Consider the following 14,166-nt stretch of genomic DNA (forward strand, 5'->3'; position numbering starts at 1 on the left):
GGTTATCTGGAAGAACAAATGAAAAATTTGAGGAGGAGTAGTTCGGGATCCGGAGAAATAAGGGCAAAAAAGATGCTATTGGATTATTAAGAGTGATCGGTGAAAGATTTATAGAAAAAGAGTAAGAGGTATATATTGTATTTATATATCTAGAAAAGGCTTTTGGCCGCATGAATTGGGAATTGTTGTTAGGATTTCCAAAGAAGATTTGGTTGGAATGGAAAGGTCGTAGACTTACAAGGAACTTATATATGAGCCAAAAAGTGAGTGTTAGGATAGGGAAAGAACTCACGGAGGAAAGTGCAATTGGAAGGGGAGTTCGACAAGGATGCTCTCTCGCCAACACTATTTAATATCCATCTAGAAGAGATAGTGAAAAAGAGCCTTTCATTTCAGTAGATGGTAGACTGATTAGATGCATAAGATTTGAAGAAGATATAGCAATTGTTGCGGAATCTGAAAAAAACATCAATAAGATGTTAGAAAATCTGATGAAGAACTTTGAAGAATATGGGATGAAAATAAATGTCAGAAAGTCAAAAACCATGGTGATTGGAACGAAACGGTCTGTGTCAAATATAAATGTGGGAGGGGGGAATATAGAAAAAAGTTAATGGTTTTCGATATCTGGGTAGTATTCTTAGGAATAACATGAAGTGAGAACGTGAAATAAAAACAAGAATAGGAATGGCGAAAGAAGCCCTTATGAATAAGAAAAGTCTGTCTTATGGGACCTTGAATAAAGAGTTGAGAAAAAAAGCTCATAAAATGTGGAGTGTTGTATTGTATGGAGCGAAAACGTGGGCATTACGTAAAAGTGATGAAAAATTATTGGAAGCCCTCGAAATGTGGGTGTGAAGAAGAAAGGAAAGAATAAGTTCGGTCGAGCGGAAAACGATTGTGAGGGTCTTAGAAATGATGGGAGAGAATAGAACATTTCTAGATATTGTTGAGAAGAGGAAGAGAAACTAGATGGGACACTGCCTAAGAAGAAACTGTATCATGAGGGACGTCCTAGAGGTATGTGGCAGGAAACAGAGGGAGAGACTGAAGGACAATACAATTAATGGACGATATAAAAGCAGAATAATCATACGTGAAGACGTAGAGGTTGGTGGAGGACCGTGGACTATGGAGGCTTCTCAGCTGCGGCAAGTGGCCTGACAATAAGGGCAGAATACCTATGATGATGATGATGATGATGATGATTGTATTTAACAATAAGCACTAAATACAATTTTCTAACTGTATTTCACTTAACTTGTCTTTAATATACGCAACTTGGATTAATATAACCACGTAAGTTTCGAGAAATTTTATTGAATTTGAAATGAGATTTTCCTGATGAAACTAGCAAGTGTCATATACCCTGTACATTCTCAACAGCACATATCTCACAAGATAATAATAAACGTTTCTCTAACGCATATTAATTTTCAATTTGGTTGATGGAATCAAGTCCACTAAAAGGTTCTTGGTTCATTAGTTCATGCTGTTGCTCTTGAATTCTCCATTTATAAAATTGATAGTTTTCGTGAAATGAAGAAAATCTTGATGTAAGTACGTGAAATAGTGTTCTTCAGACCTAGGCTATTCATAAGCGTTCACAATTTTTTTTATACACATGCGTACGCTTGGAATACGCTAACCATGTATTTAAATGTGAATGGCTCATCACAATGCGCTGCAAAAGCGTAAGCAATATAAAAAGTCAGCTCGAGCGTATTTGGTGCATTTTGGAACCATAGACCGCCTGCTGTTTAAAAGATGTCTAAAGGAAAGACAAAAAGGGAAAGACGTGTTGCCAGGCAAGGGAATTTTAGCAAGAAACAGCTGCTTGGAAGATGCTTTGTGCAGAGTATTGGAACTATGCTATTATAGAGCTGGACCTGGCAAAAAGACCCGGAAACCCTGAGTGGCTCACAGTATGATTTATAATTCTGGCGAAAATAAAATTAATGGTTAGCCACGTTCACTGCTTTCGCTACGGAGAAAAGAGGGTAACGCATCAAAAACGCATCCTCAAATAGCCATACTTATGTGTACATAATACTCACTTATGTGAGCTTCTCAGAAATGTAATTGAGTGCCTGAATTTCCAAGTCCCTGAAATTTGCTAATTTGGCAACAACGTATTCGAAGTATTTGGAAAGAAAGTCATACAAAGTAACGAGACTTCCGCCCGCAGCTCACAGAATGCTGTTTTAAATACTGAGCTTCTCTTTTATTGTATAATTTACTCCACTTTGAGAACAAGAGCGTAACTTGGTAAATGCACAAAACTTGGTTGTATGAAGACATACACTTTGTGCGACACCCAAAAATCTTTAAGAAAACATAGTTGTGAAATGTTCCTTATCTATCCTTACAATTGGAGGAAATCTTAATAGTTTTTTTTTCATAGCCATGTGTGATACTTCTTTCTTCTTCTAGGGATTTAATACTCTTCTTCTGGTTCAAATCCAACTTCTATTTATTTCTATTTTGTAACACTTTTGTTATTCTTGTTGTACAATCTCATATTATTACATACTAATGATTGACAACTTTCTAACCTAATTAAAAATAGGAAGTCAGATTCTCGAAAAAAAAAATACTTAAATCCCACCGTGATTCTTCCCTAATGCAAATCACTTCTTAAAACTATTTATAATATATAAGTAATTCTGAAAAGAAATCCAAACTTCTAGTACTCAGAAAATCACTATAAGCAGTAATAACTCCTTCATCTCTACTAGAACGTAGTTTGTTACTATTATTATTAATAATATTATTATTATTAACCATTCGAGTACCAAGACTGGGTCAATTTGATCCAGATAATATTTTAAAACAAATGCTTTAATTTCAAAGAGCCTTAGTTGGCTAATATTTTAGGCATTCCTCCATTAACCACCACTTTTACTTTTGGAAACCATTTCAGTAAAATCCATATATAAAATAAACAAGAAATAGCCAAAATTATGGCAGAAATAATAATAATAATAATAATAATAATAATTATTATTATTATTATTATTATTATTATTATTATTATTATTATTATTATTATTATTATTATTATGCTGATTGGAACGGTAATTTTATCTTTTACCTGTAACAATAACTTCCCCCGTTCTACCGAGCTTTGATTTGGGTGAGAGTAATAGAAAGCTTTATTTTATCAAACCGTTTTTTTTCACCCTTCCCCCCTCCACGCTTACCGCTGTAGATTTCTTTCTCAGCAATTTCTACATTATTGTTCAATTCCCTACAATATCTGGTTTTACTTTTAGCAAGTCACGCGATTCTTCACCCCTCAAAAGTGTGCAATTTGCCACAAGTGTGTATGCAAAGCACACTGCACCAGCGAACAGTTCTGCAAGAACTGCTAGGTGTAATCAAAATGCCATGTGGGGTGACAGATACTAATCGTAGCAAACACAGATTATTTCTGTATAAATGTCCAATATTACAGTACCATAATTCAGGTATTGTATGAAAGTGTCACGAGCCGCCACTGACAGTGTATACAGCGTATAAAATTTACTGTAAAATAAAGAAAGATCTTTTACATTGCCCTTTTTATTGTACGTTTGGAATTTTAACTCCCTGAATCAAACTCGATATATTTTTTAACAAAAATCACGCGTGGGTCAAAATGACTCAGGCTTAGTATTTTACGTAACATTGTATGCTTTGCACTTTAAGGGTTAATAATAATAATAATAATAATAATAATAATAATAATAATAATAATAATAATAATAATAATAATAATAATAATAATAATAAGGAAAATGATTATCAATTGATATGACGCGAAACATTGGTGTGTCGCATAGTTCCCTAAGTTGTGTCGGGAAATTTTAGAAATTAAAAATCATGAACAATTTGATAATAATTAGTTCAAGTCAAGAGAGACTCTACCAGTCAACACCACAGCGGTAGCAGTAACACCCAGTGCTATATAGAGTCATTATAAATATTAGTAGGTTTTACTATTGATAGATATTTATAATGATATTATTATTATTATTGTTATTATTATTATTATTATTATTATTATTATTATTATTATTATTATTATTATTATTATTATTATTATTAAGCTATGAGAAAGAGAAATGGTTTGAGGGTTCTAAATTTGATGAGTTACAATTGTATTGCTTTGAATTTTTTTGTTACATCTTTTGAATTATATGTTGTCTTGGTGCATCAAAACTTTTGAGATAGCTTTCCAAGTAGATTCCGCTATTCCTTTCACTTAATCGGCTCAATAATTTTTAATAATATACTCCACTCATGTATCACTATTTGCGACGTCTTTGAAGTTGCCCCGCCCACCTAACGACTTTCCTTTTTCGTATCCATATCGTTAGTTTATCGTTAGTTTACGTTAGTTTTGCTAAAATTATGGTTAGTTTCGAAAAAAATAAAATTTTTATTCATAAAATAAATGGGCAGGCCAACTTCACGGTTCCCCACCCACAAACGAATGTCAAAAGTTTTTCATATCACATCGTTAATTTATCGTTAGTTTACATTAGTTTTGCAAATAAATAAATAAATAAATAAATAAATAATCTTTTATTCAAGAAATAAAGTTTTCTTGCTAAGTGTTAAATTAGCCTACCCATAAGAAATTTAAATAAACTTCCATATCATATCATTAGTTTTGCTAAAACTATCGTTAATTTAGCAAAAGAAACAATTTCCAGAAATAAAGTATCCCTCCAACTGTGAAGTTAGCCTTCTCAGAAAGCATTTCCGTAAAATTTTCACATCATGTCGTTAGCTTATAGTTAATTTACACTTGTTTTCCTAAACCTATCGCTAGTTTCACAAAAATAAGAATTATATTCGAGAAATAATGATTCCCGTCATATCTGACGGTTACTCGCAATTTCACTTTCAGAGAAGTGCGATACAAAGAGACAGGTTTGCCTAGTATTAGAAAATTACGTATTTCTATTCACACTACTAACTTCAATTACGCAGACGGGCCAAAATATATTTACTAGAGACCCGCAAGTGGCCCGCAGGCCGTATGTTGCGCAGGCCTGGTGTAATTGTAACGAAGTGTTGTAAATAGGGTAACCAGTGAATAATTTTAGAAGAATTTCCTTTCTACCAAGCCTGTGAGAAGCTATTTTGACATTTAATCCTGTAATTATAATTTTCATAATAAGTGTAATTTGACAGTTGAATTTGTTCTAAGCGTTTTTCTCTCAATTTTAGTTTGAAAAGGCAAATGTTACATTTTGGCTATAATATAGTTTATAAACTAGTGAAATTATATAAACTATGTAGGTTGGAATGAAAAATAAATGTCAGAAATCTTTTTCTTTGTTGTTGTTGTGAGGGGTGATCAGAAAGTAAGATTACAAAGCCTGCTGTGAAACGTGTATATATTATTTCATACAACCAATACAGCCAACAGGTAGGTAGTACATACATTAGGTTACTTTTTGACATAGTCTCCATATCAGTTGAGGCACTTATCGCATTGTGGGATGAGTTTGAAATTTTCCTCGTGGTAAAAGTCCTTTTCTTACGTGTTTAGCCACAAAGTGTTTCACCTCCTCGTCTGAAGAGAAGCGTCGGCCTCCTAGGTTCTCCTTCAACTGGGGGAACAGGTGAAAGTTGCTTGGAGCGAGATCCGGGCTTGGAGTGAGGAAGGATGGTCGATGGTGTGAAATCTGTTGATGCCGTGCTGGGTCGGCCACTGCGCTTACAGTAGCCACGGTTACATGTCTCGCCCTTAAAAATCGAATAACTGATCGGACTTCTTCGCGAGACTAGTTTTCGAAACGAGTCGACACCTGTGTTCACCTACACCTAGTGCTGTAGGTGATGGGTGGCTGAAACTCTGCACAGTTGCCAACTCCGTATATTAAAATTACCGCATACTTCTCATTTCTCTATAACAAACGAATCTCAAGAATCACCCTTGTAACCTTAGTTTCCTATTCACCCTCGTACATCCATTTCGCTATATAATTCATTTTATACTTTCACGAGTTCTACTTATTACAGAAAGTTATTTACTTTTTTATTTCCTGTAATTCAATCTGAGAGCTGTAAGAAATTTTATTTCATGTTTATTCTGAAATATCTTGATTATTTAGTTTATTATAGCATCTTTTGATGTGTATTTCTTGAGAAAAATATACTCTGATTTCTTTTAACGAGCTGGATGGATGTTAGATGGATATTAAAACTTAGTTGCTAATGTCAAGGTGGTAGCAAGTTCTAAAAGTTGTATAGATACCAGAAATGCGTACTCCATGTGTTATTCACATAAGATGCTTTACAATCTCTGATAACTTACACGTTTATTTTTGAATTAAAAGTACATTTAAAAGAAACCAATGGTAGTTTTAGTAAACCTGAAATAGATTTATGATATGGGGTGATTTCTTAATTACGGGTTAAATTCAGATGTGACGGGAATCATGATTTCTCAAATAAAAGTCTTATTTTTGCGAAACAAGTGATAGGTTTAACAAAACAAGTGTAAATTAACGATAAACTAACGATGTGATTTGGACATTTATGAAAATTCTTTACTAGCGTGCTAACTTTACATTTGGCGGGGATATTATTTCTAAAAAAATCGTTACTTTTGCGAAACTAACGATAGTTTTAGCAAAGCTAACTTAAACTATCGATAAACTATGGATGTGATGTGAAAGAAATTTGTGAGGTTTGGAACCCCAGAAATGTTTAAAAGCTGTAAAAGTAAAAAAAAAAAGAAAATAGACTAACGATAAACTAATGATGTGAGATGGAAATTTATGATAATTCATTATGGGCGGGCGAACTTTACATTTGGAGGGAACCTTTATTTCTCGAATAAAATTGTTATTTTTGCAAAACAAATGTTCATTTTAGAAAACTAACGTAAACTAACGGAACACTAACGATATCATTTGGAATTTTATGAGAATTCAATATGGGGGGGCTAATTCACATTTGGCGGGAAGTATTATTTCTTGAATAAAATAGTTATTTTTGCAAAACTAACGATAGTTTTAGCATAACTAACGTAAACTAATGATAAACTAACGATATGGATACCAAAAAGAAAAAGTCATTGGTTGGGCGGGACAACTTCTCAGACGTCCATTTGCGAGAGTCTATCATAAAAATGCTCTCAGAGTTCCGAGAAACACCTTAGATCAGTTTACTCCGAGCAATCTCACATGAGTATTTTGTTATTGGAAATGAATTGTATTTTGCTCTGCTTTTCAATCTGTTTTGTCTCAGGTTCATAAAAGTGGGTGATGTAACTCATATCCTGAATTACGAATTTTACTAAAACCTGTTTGAATCCTCTTTATAAACACAAATAAAGTGCTCACAAGGGAGAATTTGCTCACTTTTTCCTATAGAAAAGCTTGTTCGGGAGGCAATCAAAATGAGTTGTTTCCACATTTGGACACTATTTCATATCTTAGCTGAGGCGCATTTCGATGTTTCAATTCTGAAAGGAGAATAGGTGAACTATACATAGAAAAAACTGAACTCCTTGTAGCCTATGTTCAGTATTCAGACATTTGGGAAATTATCTCGTCAATATTTCCATTGTGCTGTGTTACAGATTTGAGCTTTCCACATTTCATCAGTATGATAGGACCAGCAAAACGATCGTAGATTAAATATATAGAATATTCGACGTTCATCACTTGGAAAAGTGACAGAACAAAGTAAAGTAATTAACTTAACATTATTTTAAGAAAACATCATAACGCGATGTAAGATTGTTCATTATGTGAATAAATGAAGAACATACAGCACAATGAACTTTCGGATTGCATTTATTTTCTGTTTTAATATTGAAATCACAGGTTTATGAAATATCTAACCAAGATAACCGATTCCACGAATGCCTTGTCCACGGTAACCCCAGGCTCCGTATCCACCACGTGCGAGCCCATATCCACCAAGACCATAGGTTGTAAGTCCATATCCACCAAGACCGTATCCAGCACCAAGTCCATATCCAACATAAGCACCGACTACGGGAATTGTAGCAATGGAAATACGGTTATTATTTTGGCTGCTGACTCCAGTACTTAGAAGAACAGCTAAACGAACAAATAAATAAATTAGTATTATTCTTTACGTAAGATGAACGGTGTTCTCTATATTAATTACTTCATAATTATATACCTATTATCTGTTTCCTTGGTTAAATGTTTAAAATTAATTCAAACTTCATTATTAAGTATTTCAGGCTATCTCTTCTGCAGAATTCCAATAACTTTTAACGATGGTAACTATTAGTATTATAATACAGCTTTTCAATTGTATGATATTAAACTCAATAAGAGCACTTTGTAATTAAAATTCGATCTCGCTTCAATATTATCTATTATATTTATAGGAAAATGGTTTAATTGCATTTGCTCTTAAAAGGAATTATATAATTGAAATTTTAATTTGTGAGAAGTTCGGATGATATTTGAAAATCATCAGCAATTAATTACTGGAAACTAACGTACTTCCGAAACTCTCAGAAACCGAGATATATCAGAGATCTATTGGCAACATACTTAACGAAATCTAATTGTGCATTGAGTTTCAGAATGTGTGTCGTAGTACTTAGTATATAATATTATATTTGATTTCCCATATGCTAAGATTCAATTTCGTATATTACGTTTTATTTTAGTACTGTAACGCAAATGCGAGATTCAATTTCAAAACTAAACTATCAGAAACCGGTACTGTAAACGTTGCTGTTGAATGTAAGATAGAGAACACTATTTTAAATCATATTCCCATCCCATAGGTAATCAATTACCGATGTAATAATGCATTTTCAAATGACTACTTATCATGGCTAAGTTCATATCGATCCATGACTAGCTTATACAGTTCTGTAATTATAATCGGCAGCATATCAAAAGTTTATAACTTATTTATTGTATTTATAACTTGGATTTTTTTTAAAATAATGATATACATATCGCCTAACAACTTTTATATATATATATATATATATATATATATATATATATATATATATATATACAGAGAGAGAGAGAGAGAACCAGTATAGATTTGTACTTACCATAAGAAGTTCCGAAGAACAAGGCGAGGCACAAGAGCAGAGATGAAGACATCTGAAAACGATAAAAATGCAAAAATATGTTACTATTTTCACTAACTCTAAATACACTATTTTTATAAAAGTAGAGTCATTATTAAAGTATGTGCTTTTTATTTCTACAAGTAATTTTTTTAGGAAAAAAACAAATGTTTTCAGAAAACAAGAAAGAATCTTTAGATGTAATGATATATGTACCTAGTTGTGGTAGAAGAAAAAAGAAGTTTGCATTCGAGATTTCCCTGATATAAGATAAATGTCAAATGCCTAAAATGGAATAAACTATATTTATTCGATCCAATACTGCAAGAAAGTATTTACTGAGCCTTGGTGGCAACAACTAAGGATACAGGGTGTTAACTATGATTACTTGTTTCTCGTATATAAGTAATTACGTTTTACTTCAATATGCCTGTATGAGATATTGAATAACAGTGTAAAAATTTGCTAAATCATGATGAAGAGACGCTCTAAATGAAGCTGAAAGAGAATGATATAACTTCCAATAGGTACGAGATAAATAGTAATTGTAAAGAATTAAATGATAGTAAAACAGACGATAGAACAAACATAACGCAACCTTTCATTTTCTTCTGCTTAAATATATGATCTTGCCTTTCAAGGATTTTATAATTAATTAGAAATTATTTCTAGAATTGACTCTTGAAAATATATTCAAGAAAAGTGTATTATTTTTTACACATACCATATTGTTAATGCTTGGTTCTTCAGTATTAACTGAACTGTAAAAGAAAAGTTTGTAGCCTCCATTTATATACAAAGTTTGAAGGAAATCGTCACACACATGAGATGAAGGTTTTCTAAGAAAATATGTGTGAGCATTATAACAAGTGATTTCCCTATACCCAAATTTAAACTTATAGCTTCTACAGGTATTCGATTTTAAATCGTACTGTTTCCTTCATTTTCCTTAATAAATGTTCATGTTTCTAAATTACTCCAAAAGAGATGTCTGAAGAAGAAATCCTTAAAGGAAAAAATATTTTCTTTATCGCATAAAAGTATTTCAAATATTTGAAAATGGTGTACAAAAAAAATATAAATCAATTAGCAACTTCCTAAAATAGTAATTGAGTATAACTTTCATTCCGTTTGTTAGTGTATAAAACAGGCAGAATTGTTTGACAAAACCAGTTTCAGGTAATCTCATCTGATCAACAAAAATGAACGCACTTACTGTGAGTAGAATTTAAAGTTTAGAATTTTTCATTCCATAATGTTTCTGGAATATAATCTACACGATAAGTATAAACTCCGTTTAGATTTAGGTTCCATTCCAGCGGAAGATCATGCGGTTCGAATCCCACGTTAAACTGTTGGTCACTTCTCAATATCAGCACTCTAAAAAAGACACTGAACGTAAAATCAAACCTTCTGCATTTGTATAGATGCTCCTGAAAAATGTTGCTAATCTCTTGCCTTATAATTATTTCATACCAAACTGATAAGTTATGAACTAATAAATGAATTTTTTTATGTAACACCCAAAAGTAGCAGTCCCAACCGGAATTTCATGCCAAGACATTGTCACGTAAAGTCAATATGTACTTTTGTTTATGTAGAATAGAATACGCTGTATGTTTATGAGGAAAATGCAGCAGCTAAAATTTGATGCACTATAAGGTAATTAACATGGATATCATTATGAGAGAGAGGTTAGTCTATGATTAGCTGCATTAAACAAAATCTAATGATAGAAAGAACCACTTCCAGTCTCACTAAAGACAGGAAAATAATTTGACGATATCCATTAAGTAAAAGTTGTATGTTTTCTAATGTATTTTATGATAGCTAGATGACGAGATCAATTACACAGTGTTTACTACTATGTGAGACAAATATTCTTTTGCCATTAAACAGAAAGAAGAATATTCGAGAATTTCTAGCATTGGTTGGATTGAGTTATGCATAGAGCAAAAGTCAATTTATCTTTGTTTTATTAATTTTCCATTTACTAGAGTTGAGTACGTACATACACAAACTATGAAAGTAGATGTAAACATATTATTTCGTGCTGTATTTTCTAAACGTACAGTTTCACAATGGTAATGATCCACTGACCTTAAATGCAAATATAACATACACTGCTATATGTGACTATGAAAAACACAGATACCAATACAAACCTAATGTCTAAACTCACATGGTTTTAGTACTTCTCGGAGACTCTGTGGTTCTAAATGAGAAAGCTACACATACATAGAATTATCTAGGAATGTTTATTTTTGAAACAAAAAATAGAACCCTGAACAACGAAAATTTTCATGAGTGATAAATAAGTTCTAAATCAGGAAAGATTACTTGAAACGTTACTCGCTTAATACCCTTGGATTTAAAGTTCCCATAGAATAAGAGTATTTGATTTGTATTTTTATTGCCATTCATTTAACGGAATTCACATAACTCACTGAAGAAATAAACGCGTGTTTCCGTCCAGTTTAAACAATGATGATAATATGATTTATTGTGTAATACTAATCACTTCCAAACGCTTATTTGAATTCCAAGAATTCTGTGGTTCTAAATGCACATATCTATTGAACTAGTTGCACAAGGGTTTAAAGTTAAACTAACAATAACGTCTTCTGATCCCTTTACTAACACCAACGACTGGTTTGAGCTGCCAGAAAGTAACATGTTGGTCTTAGTTCTTTGTGTTCTGGCAATACTACATCCTGAGTCATTTCCAACAGATGCACCTTTTTATTCAGGATAATATCTTTGCTGTGGTCATTTTCAATTTATCGCTTTTGGTTCTTGTTTCTTGTTATTACAATATAATTTATGAAGGATGTATACACTGGAAAATAAGATATGAATTCTTTAGTTTAACGTCCAACGATTATGTTCTTAGGATAAGGGACATGATGATTAAAGCAAGTGAATGATGATGGAAGAATCGGTGGAATGAGTAAGTGGAGAATACAGGAGTACCCCGAGAAATCTCACAGAAACGATGTTATTCACCACAAACATACTTTACCGGGATCGAGCGAGAGACCTCACGCACCGAAAGTAAACGCTCTATCACTGACCTATCTTGCTGTCATACACTTGATAAGGATGGCATCAAAACGAAATGAGATGAAGTATACTACAGTCTCAGGCTCTCTTTGATTGACAATTAGGTGTCTCAATCTCATATTGAGCCGAAAATCATCGTATAGATCTCAATCGTCGTCTCCTTTAACATACACTTACCTCCATCTCGATGTCATCTGTTAGTCATGAAATAACTTGTGAGAAATTGTTCTGAGCTCGATTCCCGGTAACAGGAGAGCACTGAAATTTTCAAACACAATACAGTGTTTGAGATTCCGTCTTAAACTGCAGGTTCATGTCTCTTATAGCCTCGGTGTTGAAAGGGACGTTAAATTCCCATCCCACCAATGAACAATTTGCTTCTTGATAATTATAACCAATGTTGTGATTTAATTTGATCATTTTGCATTTTCCATAATCTTGTCCCATCCTATTTGAAATAGATCGTCCAATCTGAACATTTTATTCTTAGTTTCAGAATAAAGTATTTTTACGGCAATTATAATAAAACAAGATATCTTTTTGTATTTGTTTTTCTAGAGAATTTCTAAAAGTATTAAAGTATAAATATGTGTTGTTTACAATATTTTTGATATAGCTATGCATCGAGTGATCACAAGTAGCATCCGCTCCCCCTTCTCTCATTAATATACTTATGGCTACGACCACCAAAGGCAATCGTTGCACTACGTTACATATAACATAGCATACAAAAATGTTGAGTGAAAAGCTTAATTTCAGAAATTGCTCTTAATGTTCGAGACAAGACCAAGACTTGGCTTGATCTTGTCCCAATTTCGTCACGAAATAGAGGTATTTGTATCGGATTTAGTCTCATATGGTCTAATTCTTTGATATGTTGAGTCTCTGTCACGTTTCAATTTATAAAGGTCTATCTCGATCTTGATCTCACTATTATCGGTAACAAGAGGGACTGCAACACTTTGCGTCGACTAGACAACGTGCTTGTTATTCAGTAATTGTAAATAAATGTACATTTCAAAACTCAATGGCCACTTAACCTTCACTTATTTATAATGTATGTAAAATTTCATATTTTTCTGAAATAATTTAATACTTAAATACCTTAAAGAAATATTTTCATAGATATTTTTTTCTTAAATTTTCAAGGTTGTTTTCGTCCTCGTCGCCCTTGCATCCTCAGTCTATGCAATTGGTGTTCTTGGTGGAATTGGAGCAGGTCTTGATTACTATGTAAGTAGAATTACATTTGTAACTTTCTTGGAAATATTATAAATTACTGGCACTTAAGAATAAGATTACTACAAAATATTACCTTTACACATTCAAATCCACTGAGATTAGAGCATATCATAAGACAACAGCTAAACACCTTACCATTCTGATATTTTTAAAATTATTTTGCAATGCAATACATATTTTCTGTGTAGTTTGTACTACATATAAGATTATTTAGAAAACTTAAGATAGTGTAATCTTATTTTGAAATGTGGTCAAGTTCTTACCAACTTTCTCGATAATATAAATGCACTGAAAATATATCAATGGATAGTGCTGTAATCAGAGCAGCTTTGACAATATTTAATTTCAAATGAGTAAGTTGATAAATTAAACAAATTATGATACTAAGCTTAAAATTAATTATACACAAAAACAACTTAGTAGTGTATGTGCGTTTCACTGTCAAGCGATCTACGAGATGTGTATGTGTGAATGTTCATGAACATAAGACAACCAAGAACACTACAAAAAGAGAACGTTTGTCAGATATATTTCTCCATTGTTAAACAAAATAAATAGGAAACAAAACGTGAAAACATTTGAAATAATTTCATTCATTAGTGTAAGTATTGACAATATGGGTTATATATTACAGTAGAATTTAGATTGTGCTCAATTACTCTTGCATCTTTAAAATATACACATACACTGGTTAATAGTTATTCGTTTAGTGTTAAGCTTCATGATACGCTATGTGATCAAAAGTATCTGGACACCTCAAAATCTTACGTTTTTCAAGTTAG

This window comes from Thermobia domestica, chromosome 5, assembly GCF_964235325.1.
Source record: "Thermobia domestica chromosome 5, izTheDome1.hap1.1, whole genome shotgun sequence".
NCBI classification, from domain to species: Eukaryota; Metazoa; Arthropoda; class Insecta; order Zygentoma; family Lepismatidae; genus Thermobia; species Thermobia domestica.